The following is a 13,540-nucleotide window of genomic DNA, read 5'->3' as shown; positions in this document are numbered from 1 at the left end:
GGGCAACAATCGGAGGAGCAATGTTGACCCATCTGAGCAGGAAAAGAACCCTTTTTTTTTTCATTGTTAGGCAATTTGGAACCAGCAACACTTTACTACTGTCCCTGTCATATTAGCGCGAATCTGTGTATAACTGCAGTGTGACCTTCCCGTGGGAGGTCATTATTCAAGAAACACACATCTTCTATCCCTTATTATACACATCAATGCCTATTTAAGAAGTAACATCCGGCCTCCAGAGGGCAAGCATGCTAGTTCAGGAAACCATCTCTTTCTACCTCCATGAGGAAACCAAGTATTTACATGTACTGCATTCAGTACTATTAATAGAGGCTTTGCATGGTAGCCATTTTGCAGGGCAGTTGTTTTGTTCCACAGGAAAACTTCCTTTGTGCATACCCTGTGGAATGAAAGCACTGGCCTGCAAGATGGCAGCCATGCAAATCATCTGTTCTCACTGACCTGTACATTCATGAAGAAAACTAACTAATATCAGTATTGCTCACTGAGCAGAATTGTAAACTTACATGTCATTAGCTGAAGTTGCATCTAGTCATTGTTACCGGCCAATCTGCTAGCCTCTCAAACAAGACACGGCCGGGGCTTCACAAAACTGCGCAAAACAGTTGTGCACTTAATTGAAACTTTGGTCCATGTTGGCATTTAAGTGTTGCCATGGATGATTCCAATAAAATTTCAAGTGTGCAACTAAATACATTTAAACGGTGAGAGGTAGCTGATGTTTGAAAGTTTCTCCCTGCAAGGGTTGTGATCTTGAGTTCACTCGTTGTGAACTTCTTGTTTTCTTTTTCCTTTTTGAACCAAGCCAATTAAATGACTGAATCATGAGTTTGGGTCATTTTTTGATGATTTGTATATTTTTGTTGTGATCAACAAGTAGACATCTGCCCAGCCTTGGTCTCAGTCCCAGCTTTGAATGGCAAAACCACACACCTAGAAAATTTCAGGTGTACTTCTTTCCGCGTGCCTGTGATTTTCAAATCAAGACTACCTCTCTGTCCAGTGCCTCCATGCTAATTTTTTTTTTCCCCCAATCACAGATTCATCATCAGATTGCTTGCCGTGTTGTCATTTCCTGGGGAACGAAAATGAGTACATCCCTGGCAGAGTCTGGTTCCACAAGGGTATAATATTTATTGCACTGCTGAATGCTCATACCATCCTGTCACAGAATTTCCAAAGTAAATGGCTCCTCCGTTGTCAGACCGAGGAACTTCTTTCTGTAGCTCTTTGGTTAGATGAATCACCGTTACTAAAACAAACCCGCGGTGGTCACTGTCTTGAGCAAATATTTGTATACGCGATGTAATATGTTGTGCTATAATTTTTATAAAGTTGCACTTGTAGACGCGCTAAACACGGTCGTGCAGTCATAAAGAAAAAGATATGGAGGCAGTTTGCAAGAAGTGGAGCAGGTTACTGGCTGTTTGTTTTTGTTATGAAAAGGAATTGTGAAGATCATGAGGTGGAAAAAGCCTGGGTAATTACCGCACAGTTACATGCGTTACATTCGTCAAATTCATAACTTGTGAAGAATGGATTGGATGTGAGGAAGTGCCGCGACCTAGATACTGGCTTGTGGGTCAGATTCCACAGACAGATGTGAGTTTAAGCTGGGGTTTGGGGGTCATAAACCTGAGAAAAATATGCCCGTTGGCAGTGAAGTGGAAACTTATCCTGCAGTAAAGTCTTTGTATAAGCAAGCCTAAGCAAGGTTACCTGAAAATCACTTTGGCCCGGAGAAAAGGGTTTTGCAAGAAGATTTTTTTTTTTTAAATGTTTCTTTTCAGGTAAAATATCATTTGAAGTGCATAATTGTAAGAGTAGCGTAATTCTAAGGAAAAGATCGGGGGTGCTTGAGGTTCATCAGTATAAATGTCACGAACATCTTACTGTAAGAAAAGCCCTAAAATTGAGCCAGCAGCAATACAGGCCTTGATTTGAGGCAGGATGGCGACTGCGTGATCAGTTTATAAACCGTTTCCCCTTGATGACTTTGTGGTGTCTGCACATCAAGTGAAACCAATGAGGACTTTATTAATTATGCATGAGCCTTTGAATTTATGGATTTTATAAGTGGGGAGAGGAGACAGGGTGTAATCCGTCCAAGGTGGAATTACTGGGGAACATCCCCCACACGGACACACACACGGGCGCAAAGTAATAATGAGCCAGACATTATCAAAGGTGCTCTCAGATAAAAAAAAAGCAACGATATTATCCCGTGGGAGGGGAGTCAGCTCATGTCATTGACTCAGTGCCAATGACCTCACGCTCTGCCCAGCGCGTTGGCTAAGAATGTGTCATACCCTGCCTGGCAATTGGGGCGTCATTTAATTACAGAAATTACTCTGGTCGTCGGCACTTTTCAGCATCTGTAAGAATCTAGTAAATACTCCTGGAATATTGAACACTTTGCCCCTGTCTAGCCATCAAATGCTAGACATACCAGGCCCCAGCCAATGTTTACACTGTTCTTACCCTATGGAATTACCTTGTGAGATTCCGGTTCAGTTGGCCACAGATTTAATAAAAACTAAGAATCCTCAGTTGCTTTCGTGTCGGCTGAATTCTTAACTTGGGAATCTGGAGTCGTTAATGCTTTGTACAGACTTCCTCCTTCCCAGTTTCCAACCATTTCGAACATTGGATTTAATTATGGATGCAGGAGCCATGGGAATGGAGAAAATTTAAAGACATTAGGGGTTCAACGGCAGACAAAAGGCCATTTGCATGGGAAATTGAGTGTGTTTTGTCTTCAGCAAGGTAATACCATGTGCCAAATAATAACCTTTGTGTGGGATGATGTTGTCTCCTTCAACACTGCTGCATCGATGTCCTTCCCCTCCCCCTGTTTTTTAACACATCAGCTAGAGTGTTTCACATTAAGTTAGCAAAATGGCACTTCTCTGCTATCGTCTTCTCAAAACTGACCCCCCCCAACAAAAAGAATTCCCAGCCAGTTTTGAAAGTCCTAGGATTTGCGGGTGAATACAGTATCACATGGCGCAGTGCCAACATGTTGGATTTGCAGGGTTCAGCAGAGGTTGTCAGCGTAGCAGTGGCAGACAGTATAGTGCTTGAGTTGCAGCAATTAAAGCTTTAGCGGGCTCAACCTTTTTACACTTCAGCAGTAAAGAGCATTGTGTCTGTCCCTGCCCCCCTTTTTAGAAAAATTGGTCTTTGCCATCTTGCTGTTCCCGTGGTTACCATACTGCAAATTCCGAGATGAAGTATTTTAATTGTTGAGTAATAATTTTTGTGATACAGTCTAGTCCAATTAACTGCTCCAGTGCTAATGATGAGCTGGCCATAATTACTTGAGGAAGCATATTTATATTCAATATGTCTCTATGTATGTACGTTCATGTATATGGGTAATTCCAGAAATTATGGTCCATTTTTTTTCGTGTCTCTGTCACATCTGACATATGATTTTGTAAGTTCAGAACACATTTTCTAATTTCCAAGAGTGATGAATTAATGCAAATTACCTGCCAAACAAATAGTAATAGTTTGAAATCAATTCTGGTGATATTTCCATGTCAAATAACAAATGGCAAATGTAACATTTACACAAAAATGTCACATTTTTGGACCCCTAATTTCTGGAATAACCCATATACTTCAATCGCCTTAGACAAAGATTGTTGACCAGAAATCCCAATGATCTCTGTTAGAACTCAAATGATCTACCTTTAAAAACTGTCGAAAACTGCTTTGAAATAATTAAGCATAAAATGTCCATCTGTGATGATTCTGATAGATGTACATTGTGTGTAGTATGCATGTATATTAAATGACATGTTGTGTTCAGGCTGTGAAATTCTAACATGACCTCTCACAGATCAATGTGTGATAAGAACTACTGTCAAAGTCTAAGTGAATGGTGCATTTTAATTCAGAGGGTTTTAATAATGCTTTCATTGACTTCCCGTTGAGCTCAGCAGAGGAACAGAATGACCATATTATGCACAACCCTTTCAGATCGCTGCACAATGTGTTCCAGTGGGTTTTCTTGGAATAGATTTTATTTCTGTATCTGACTAGCATTTCCCTTTAAAGACCATGGGGACAAAGCTTATGCGATAGCTGCTTGGTCACATACAGCCCATGTAATGTGATGATTGACAACATGTATGAGGGACAACCTTGAACAAGAGTTGTGTACAAATGACTAGGTTTCCCAGGATCCCCAGGAACTTCCCTGACAGAGCTCAAGGGACTTGTTTCTCCTCCAGGCTAGCAGCAACAGCCTGGCTGGCATTTGATGCTTTTTGATGTGTGATGTTTTCAGATTTGATCATCTATTGATTTGTCTGCCCACAGACCAATCCAATTAGATGCCATAGCGTCGGTGGTACCGCACTCATACGCACATTCTTCAGCTTGACGCGTGTGTTCATTTGGCAAAGAGGCGTGTAACGCGCGCACACCACCTGTTCCCGAGCGTTGCGCCACCCCAGTAATGACTTTGAATTCTGGTCGTCGAATTACACTGTACACTGATCTATAGACTAATCCGATTTAGACACCACAACTGCAGTGGCACTGGACTACGCGCACATTCCTCAGCTTGACTCGCGCGTGCATTTGGCAAATCACGACACCCTATCGGTCAAAGAGGCATGTAACGCGCGCACCACCAGTCCATGAGCATTGTGCCTCCGCAGTAATGGCTTCTAATTCTGTCAAATTCGTCAAATTACACTATTGTATTTTAATCAGTTTTCTGTACCATTGGGAGTGGGAGGGACTCGACAGAATGAAGTTTGGAATTGGCAGCTCAAAGGTGTATTGCAAGAACGGACAGTTTGATTGTCGGTTTGATCAAAGTAGACCCTTTGTACTGTTGGCTGTACTGTACCCAAATGACACTTGAATTGCAGACGATACCGTAATACACCGTAATAAATTGTGCTATTTGGGATTCCTGCAAAGTTCACAGTATTGAATGCATTGGATAGATGCACATAAAACTCATCAACTTGTGACAAGCACCTGGTCAATGAAAACACACTTTTTCTTGACGGTATAAATGCAATCAGTTTGGGCGATGGGAAACCAGTGATCAGAAGTTACTTGATGTACGGTTTCAGTTGTTACATCTAGAATCCTACCAGTAATGCTAATAATGGGCCCAGAATCACCGTTATCAGCATGGTTCAAAGAGCAACAATCGCCATCATTGGTAACAGTCTAGAGTTACCAAAGCCATGCCAATATGTGATGTCAGACCTCCAAATTTATATGGAATTGGTTGGCCTAAGCCTAAGAAATTGCTACTTTCCTCATTAAAAGTTCAATTTTGAGATCCCCTTTTTTTTTTACCTGCACACTGTAAGATAGAAGTTACAGAGACAAAATGAGATTTAATGGCTGGACTTCTACTGCACTGTCTCCGCTTGGCATTGCAATGTCCCAGTAACGCATGCACATGGACCCGCACAGGTGCGTGCTAATGTAACTACTGTACCCTGTCTTGCGGTTAACCGCTACATGCTTTCATGTTTCACTGGCAGGCTATTGAATGCAGCTCAGCCCAACCGCTGCGGGAGGGGAAGGGATGGTGACTGGTTGTACACAGATTCATCAAAGACTGATAGAGGGTCACTGACCCAGCATGTGCACCTCTGATTTCTCCCTCCCCCCCCGCGCCTTTTTTGCCATTTTATGTATTTGTTTGTGGGGGGTGTCTGTTTTTAAGTTTTATTCAACTGTACGTGCTAGTTCAGGTTTTTTTAAAGTTCGTTCATCCACTGTGAAACTTTTGTGTACAAGCCTGTCAGATTGTCGTCAAATTCTCATACATAGCTTACAGTCTTTTCTTTTTTCATTGGCCCATGAGAAAACTTGCACAATACACTGTTCCAGCTACTAGCGATTGTTAGGACTGTATGCTCTCCCTACATGCACCGTAATTGTTGTCTTGTTTTTGTTGAAGCGAAGGGCATACTTGAAGTTTTTCCAAAATAATTTTCTGGCCTGCCCAAGTTGCTAGAGATACATGTACTTTATTCTTCTAATCAGACACGTTAATGATTCTAACCTTCCCCTACCTTGCATGGTCTCGTCTGGAGTTTCTCCACCCTTCTTGATGTCACACTGGACAAAGCTTACTTACCGCCCACTTACCTTGGGTTTAGGAATTTGTTTGAAATGTGGTTGTCATTTTTCAAGCAGCCCTAGTTAAGGGTTCCTCAGACACAAGAAAGAAATCTATTGCTGTCACCCCTCCGGAATCCCCCTTCAGTTAAATAGGGATGAATTAAGTAAAAAAAAAATATCGAAGCACCCCCTCCAAAGTGGGATATTGTTAGCTAACAAAATCATGTATACCGTTGCAATTTTAGAAGCTGCATTGGTGTTACCTTACTTCATTTTAGAGATCCGATCTTTGTTCTATGTTACTGTTGTATCATTGTGACCTCTGCAACATCATAAACTTTGTGTCTTTTGTTAACAAGCAATAACAGCCATTTTGTGAAGATGGTCATAGTTAGCAGAAGGTTCACCCATGGTTAGCAGCAAGTGTTCACTGCAAAATGCATATTTGTTTCATCATGTGTACGTGGGAGTCATTTTCATCTAGTTTCATTATTTAGTTTTTAATATTTAGTGAAGCTTCGTAAGTTATTTTAGTAGGCCTAGGCAACAGAAAGGTCCATATCCTGGACTATACATCATCATCATCATCATCATCATCATCATCATGACGACCACGACGATGACTGGTTCATTAAAAAACTGGCAATAGCAGCCCGAGGGCTGAATGTAACACAGCCTTACAATGATTACAAAAAGGCAACAGTGAGATAAACAAAGCTAGACAATGTGTAAGCAAACGCATCAAAAATACACATAAAATGCAGATAAAAGACATAAATTGCAACTGTGTTGTGACTTGGTAACAGCCCATATTTGGAAATCTAAAGATAAAAACTAGGTATTATAAAACCACAAAAAGGAATCTTTACTATGTAACATATAGACATTACATTGGAGATAGCAAACATACAAAGAGTCTACATTAAAGCATAGAACAAGGACCTTTGGTTGCACTATGCAGAGATAGGTTGTTGCCTTATCAAGTAATTCATAAAATTGCAGGTAGGAATTCTTAAAACAAAATGAGCTTATGTTCACTTTATGACTCATTAATTGTATTGTATTGTATTGTATTATCCATAGAAATAAGGCTGACTGGATAGACAAATTGCGTACTTGACATACAACCCGGTGTTTTGTTGTACTTTGCACTCTCATGACTGTGTGCAGGAATGTATAGCACAGGGTACGTGACCGTAAGCATCATTATGTGGGACATAAACCATGTCAGCGCCTGTTGACTACGTTGACTAATTCTTGTCACAATGTGAAACAACCGTTAAGTCTTTCATGTGGGGTTTAGACACACAGCAGTAATATTTTCAATTGTCAGGCCCGCCAACTTGTTTTGAATTAGTATTTTATGTCACCGCTGCCAGCAAGCAGTTCATAGCACTTTTTGTATTATGCCGTTGTCAGATCTGTTCACTTGAAGTCCATATGGCTTGAACAGATGATGTCACAACCAAAGTTAGAACACCCTCCATACACCACCCTCATCCAGTCATCTGGCAGCATCCTCCGCTGAGATATTAATTGGACACAACTCTTTATTTCTACATTTTCTCTGTGCTTTTTGACATAGTCGGCTGAATCTCTTGGCACACCAGTCCCCCGTGGATGTTGATTTTCCTTTGCTCAAAATATGTGTTAGGTTGCCTAATAGCTGATGAACGGGTATTTTTGGAAAGCAAAACAAGTTGTATAAACAATGAGCCAGTTGGGTATTGCAATAGCACATTTTCAGAGCGAGGCTATTTGGGAACAGCTATGCGCACGCGCAATAGTCCATCTCATAGGGCAGCCTTACACTGCCTCATGGATGCGCTTTGTTCCCCAAAGACCTTGGCATTTTGAAACACTGAACTGGCTCTTTGTGAGGAGTTGGTGCCTAAGTGCGTCACTTAGAAAACAATCTCAGTCACAATTTGTACAAAAGACAAAATTACCATGGTCGGTATACTTGCATGTGGTTTGCCATAAGCCACCAAGATGCAATCAGGTTTACCTGGAGTAAGATAATTCTGCAGTTTCTGCAGTACACACTGTGGTATCTGTCTATGTGAGAATTTTTCTAATCTATTATAATCATGCTTGATTTATTTTCTGCTTTTTCATGGCTAATGAGCTATCTTTTCATTTTTCAAGCCCCCTTAGAGTCACTTATGTGCTTTTTTAGACACCCAAACACTGGTGTCACAAATTACAGAAATTAGAATCCAGTGAGAGGGGAACAAAATATCTGATGTGGCCTTGATGTGTCTGACTGGAACTCATTAAATGATAATGTTAATTGGAGGTCTGCAGTGGAAATGGGCAATCAACCAATAACAATCTATGTTGAAGCAATTAAATGCAATCTGCCCCGGGGAACAGACGGTTGTTCCTAAGCATTAACTCCATCAAGGTTCCTCTGGATTTGAGCTGCAGTCAGTGGTATAGATTTTTAAAGGCACTTCTAGTCAGCCTTGCAATTTTGCCAATTTTTTTCTTTAAAAGCCACAAAATACTGAGGTTACAAAAGGAGCTGCCTTAAAACTGCACTGAGCTATGGAGGATGATTTAATAAGTCATCATTTGATGGACTTTCCATCGTTTAGGCTTGTCTGAGAAACAACCTGCTGCTTACGTGTTTGCAAAAATATTCCAAATACGGGCGATTCACAATAGTGCGCCACCAAGAGTTTGCAAGGCATTGGCCTATCAGAATTTGTCAACCCTTTCCAAACGTGCAATGGGTCGACAAATTCCGCATATTGTGATTGGCCAACGCGTCGCAAACTCTTGGTGGCGCACTATTTTGAAATGGCCGTATTGACAAAATTAATTATGAAAGTTATATTGTATGCAGAATATGTGGCATGTCATTTTTTTTGTGCAGGCAGGTTGGCTTTGAGATACAAGAGCTACAGAATAATGTGAACAACCAATATTGTAGAACAGTGGTGTAAATTTGTGCCTGGAAATGGGGGGGATGGAAGATTGTAGGGGGTGACTTGCCTGACAATGCAAACTTAAAAGTGGGAGGGCACTGACACCATGTGACAGTAGCGGGTGATGTCCATTGTGCATTTGTACATCGGTCATTATGTATATTTATGGCTTTTTTAGTTCTCCCTTTTTGAGTACTTTTAAACACACTTTAGTAGTTTGGAAGTATGAAAAATTCTTCACCGTCAACCTAACTTTTCGCGCCACGAAAAGGAGGGGGGGTGATTCAATAGTCCATACCCCCGCTCAAAAAGTGGGTTGGGGATATACACCCCCATCCCCCAGGATTTACACCCATGGTGTCGGAACATTCTTCAGGGCATTCCATTATAATTCTGTTACTTCTCATATTTGTTGGCATTGGAGGAGGGCAGTTGGTAAGAAAAAAAATATATATGTGAACATCTTGGATTAAAAAAATGAGTGATGCTGTGCACTGTAAGTATTCCATTTCTGATTGTTGCGCTGAATTAATTTTATATTTGCATTGTTTTAGTTGTAGATTAGTTTTCATGGTGGAAATCATTGGTCTATGAGTGCACTTCAGTTTATTGGTTAGGGCATACATGCCTTGTTGCAAGTGTGTTTGAATGATATGCAAAGATGTGTTTACACAATCATTTGTAACAATTGTCTTGAAATACCAAAGACTGAACTCTTTCTCCAAGGCTGATTGTACCCATAAGGCGTCCCCCCACTATAAGGACTTTCTATGGTGCAGCCAAATATAATTGCTGGCATGCTGTACTATTAATTGTCTGTCGTAAAGTGCCAGTTCACAAAGTCATCTTTTGGCCAGTCCCATCCAGTCAATAAAATCCTTCACCAACACTACTGCAGTATTTTTTAATGCCATCTCTCTCTTCTTCCCCTTTCTCTCTTGTCCTTTCTCTGTTTGTCCATCAAACCCATAGGTTATCTTGTTCTAGCTCCTCTGGATCAAGTGTTGGACCTCTTGCCCACTCTTGTCTCAAGGTTGTCTGCGGTTTGGGCTCATGCTAATCCTCCTCATGCTTTTGTCACTGGGAACCACCTGGCCAAGTGGGAAATGTCTGATTATTGATCTTAAATAGAGTTTGGAGTTATTAAGTTATTGGTATGAATAAAAGGAAGCTGTTAGACTTTGGAGGCAAGATTGCCGAGTTGAGGCAAACCCTTCGGTGAGATGTTCAGGTCTTTGCACAGCCCTATGCATAATTGATTACACTAATGCTATGCTTTAATATTTAATGATCCAATTAAGTTTAAATGCTGGAGTACAGCCTGATCAAGTTGACCAATCCATGGACTTATTCCTAAAATGGCCTTAATCCAATATTAGGGAAACCAAAAATTAAATTCTCTTTCACACTGACAACTAAATTGTTCTGGCAGCTAAATGCTAATTAAAATCTACACATGTTTTATTACAAGTCTCATCAAGCATATGATGAAACCTCCAAACGGCCCAGCAGCAAAAGCCATAATGCTGAATCTGACCCGCCCAAGTACCCAGTTAAGACTCACATTCAGTAGCCATGGCTTTCATTTGGTTATGTTAATGGGACTATTGTTTGATTAAGAACTCGACTGGCTTACAGAGTGGACATCAGTTTATTTCATTTAACGTAGGTAAATTCCCCTTGTCCTAATGTGCTCCTCCATCTCCCCCTTCCACAGTGACACCACTGTAAGCATGATTCGTCATCACCGTCTCCATGCTGGCTCCTGTCTTGTCTGGCTTCTCTTCCAGGGGTTAGATTATCTGGGCCACCTCCACACTGATGAGCTGAGCCTCATTAATCTGTAAGCTGGCGGTCCCTGACCCTCCCTGGCTTATATGATGCACTTTTTGTCGGAGCTTTAAATTCCCCACCTCCCCTTTTTTAACAGGTCAGACTCACAACCTCGGGAGCAGTAGTAATATTCTTATCATTTTCTGGGGGGGGTTAGGAGAAAGATAATTATGTATCACTGATACCCAGTAGTGCGATGACACTGATGAAATCTGGGCTGGGTGGTATCAGGGTTGTGTTTTTTTTTTTTTATTCACGATGATGAAATGATGTTTTGATTTATTAAATATTTATATGTTTATATTTTGTGGTGTTAATGCAATGGGATGATGGAGCAGTCCTGGGCTTACTTGTAGGCCAGTGCTGTCAAATTCAGAAGACTGAGTAGTTGTGGCATGTCCCTACATGTCCCTTGAGATGGAGTCTATGCAAGGACTGATACAAACATTATTATGTTGCATGGTTTGAGCAGTTTGTGAAGTCAAACAGGACGGCTAGATGTGGATTAGTGACACATCCCTCTGTGTTGTATGTGCTTTTGGGCAAATCACTGACCCTGATTGATCCCGGTTCTCTGCGTGCGCACCCCTACCTGTTTTACATACAAAGTGTGGACATTCCTTTGTTCTCCTGTGGTTTAGGAAACTTGAGAAAAATGCTCCTTTTTCTCCAACTAGGATCACTCCTTTGAGCTGGATTTTTGATGATGATTTCACTGTTCCTCTTCATTTTGCCACGGATAACCGTGACCCCAAAATGCCTCTGAAACTGTTTTTCAGAGAGGGGAAAACATTGTGTGGATGTGTCCGAGTCCACACTATGCCATCATACCCTACATTACATGGACTTCTTTTGTGCAGAGGTCCACATTTGTATGCCACACCTGCACACTTCTGCATCCACTGAGCTCATCACAATGTAATTTTTAATTGGACTGAGTGTGAATCTTCACAGGAATTGCAGCTGGAAGTACTGGCTTTACATAAAACTGTGTAATTCTGAAATGTGGCTATTTTGAAATTACAAGGAGTAGTTATACGTGTACCTTTAATTCCAAATTTTTAAATAACATCCCAGAATCGATACTTGATAGGGCTGATCACATTCCATTTTCAAAATAAACATGTTCGCCTGCTGCCATTTTCCAAGCCAGGCTCAAGCACTATCCAGAATTCTTCAGGAAGCAAAATTCAGTAAGAAAGTAGCATTCAGGCGATTATTTTCGGATTTTGTTTCCTTGATGTTAATGTTTTCATTTTTTTTCCCAAGGTGTATGTAAGAAAAAAGGCACCCTCATTGAATAATATGCTCTCACTTGGGTGGGCATTTGTTTACATTCTGGGCAATGAACTTTCATGAATATTCTCTCCAAGCTGTGTTACAGATGTTGGTCGCCGTATGTATGAAGGATTTGTCCATTCATCAACATAGCTGACAATTAAAAATAAGTTGTGTTTCGTGCCTGTGAGGTCTTCATCTCAAATTTACTTTATGAAATTGTTGCCCCCTCCCCCAAAAGTACAAGGAGTAAGTTGCTTTATTTAAATTGTCCTTTTTCCATTAAAAATTTCAGTTATGGTTTTTTTAAAAGTCTCCATCCCTTTGCTGCCTGGCTGTCCTGCCCTCTCTGATCCCTTTCCTTAAAAAATTGCAGCTAGTATGTCACCTCGTGGTGGTGCTTTATCCCCCAAGAAACCCTTTTAATCTTTAAGCCACTCCCCCATATCATAAGACATAGGTGCCATAAGTTTCATCATTAAGGACTGTTCTTGGGCCAAAAAATCTTTCTGCGGGCTTTCTTTTTTTTAGGGGGGGGGGTTTCTGTCTGCTGAGTCTAGACAAAAACACTCATCATAAATGCGCCAGTTTGACATGATCGATTGCCTGTAGGTCTGTGTTTATTTAGTCTGGGCCATAGACAGAGCCTGTCTGTAAAAAAAGGGGCAGGGAGAAAAATCAGAGAATAAAGGTTGTAGCTGATGTTGTTCTAAATTAGCATTGATTTAGCGAGAGGCAGGAGAAAGCCTTAACAGTGCTTGAAGTGGGAGGCACCATCATGGGGTGAATGTAAGTGAAAGCATTGATTGTGTAGTCACTCAGATTGGGAGAAAAAAAATTTAAATGAGTGAACTACTTTGACCTACTTTGAGTCCAAAATGAGACCCATGTTGTCACATAGCTTGGAATTCTCTCTTTTTTTAATAAATGTGAGGCATATTCCTGAGGTAACTCCTCTGACTACTTTGTTTCCTATTGAGAGTAATTCATCTTTTGCTATTTTCATCAATAGCTGCACAGTTGATTGTGAAATCCTCTGATTTCCCCATGAAATGAAGAGGAATATGTAACAAAGGAGATAGAGCCATTGACCTAATGCTGGTAGCGAGTTGGCCATGCCCCTTAGGAACACCCTGTAGAATTTTATATTAAGGAGTTTTGTTTATCTCAGACTTTGCACGTCTGGAATCCACTTTGTATATCATGTAATTGGACAATATTTCACAAGCTGTGTTGACATGATGCTGTTGCATAAAATAGCTCTGCTTCATCTTCTCTCTTGAGACTCCCGCCTGACCATGTCCCAGGTAGATGGAGTACCTCATCTTGAAGTGCATTGGCCTTAAGTAACAGATTGTAACCAGCCC

General features: G+C 40.9%; 1 protein-coding gene across 6 annotated transcripts in view; it reads left to right on the top strand.

Annotated features, from left to right (window-relative positions):
- cep192 (centrosomal protein 192) overlaps positions 1-13,540 on the top strand; it is a 95,947-nt gene that overhangs the window by 79,320 nt on the left and 3,087 nt on the right. The window contains exons 33-34 of one of the 6 annotated variants that reach the window (XR_015425635.1): positions 10,035-10,095; positions 10,780-10,905. The exons of 2 other annotated variants lie outside the window; for them this stretch is intronic. The gene's annotated coding sequence lies outside the window, so the exon portion shown is untranslated. Of the gene's footprint in view, positions 1-10,034; positions 10,906-13,540 lie in introns of all 6 variants that reach the window. 3 more of the 6 variants (XR_015425634.1, XR_015425633.1, XR_015425632.1) reach the window with 3 other exon arrangements.

Source organism: Acanthaster planci, linkage group LG06 (assembly GCF_054643075.1).
Source record: "Acanthaster planci isolate LZ-2023a linkage group LG06, COTS_SCS, whole genome shotgun sequence".
NCBI lineage: Eukaryota > Metazoa > Echinodermata > Asteroidea > Valvatida > Acanthasteridae > Acanthaster > Acanthaster planci.
This window is presented reverse-complemented; position numbering and strand designations above follow the sequence as displayed.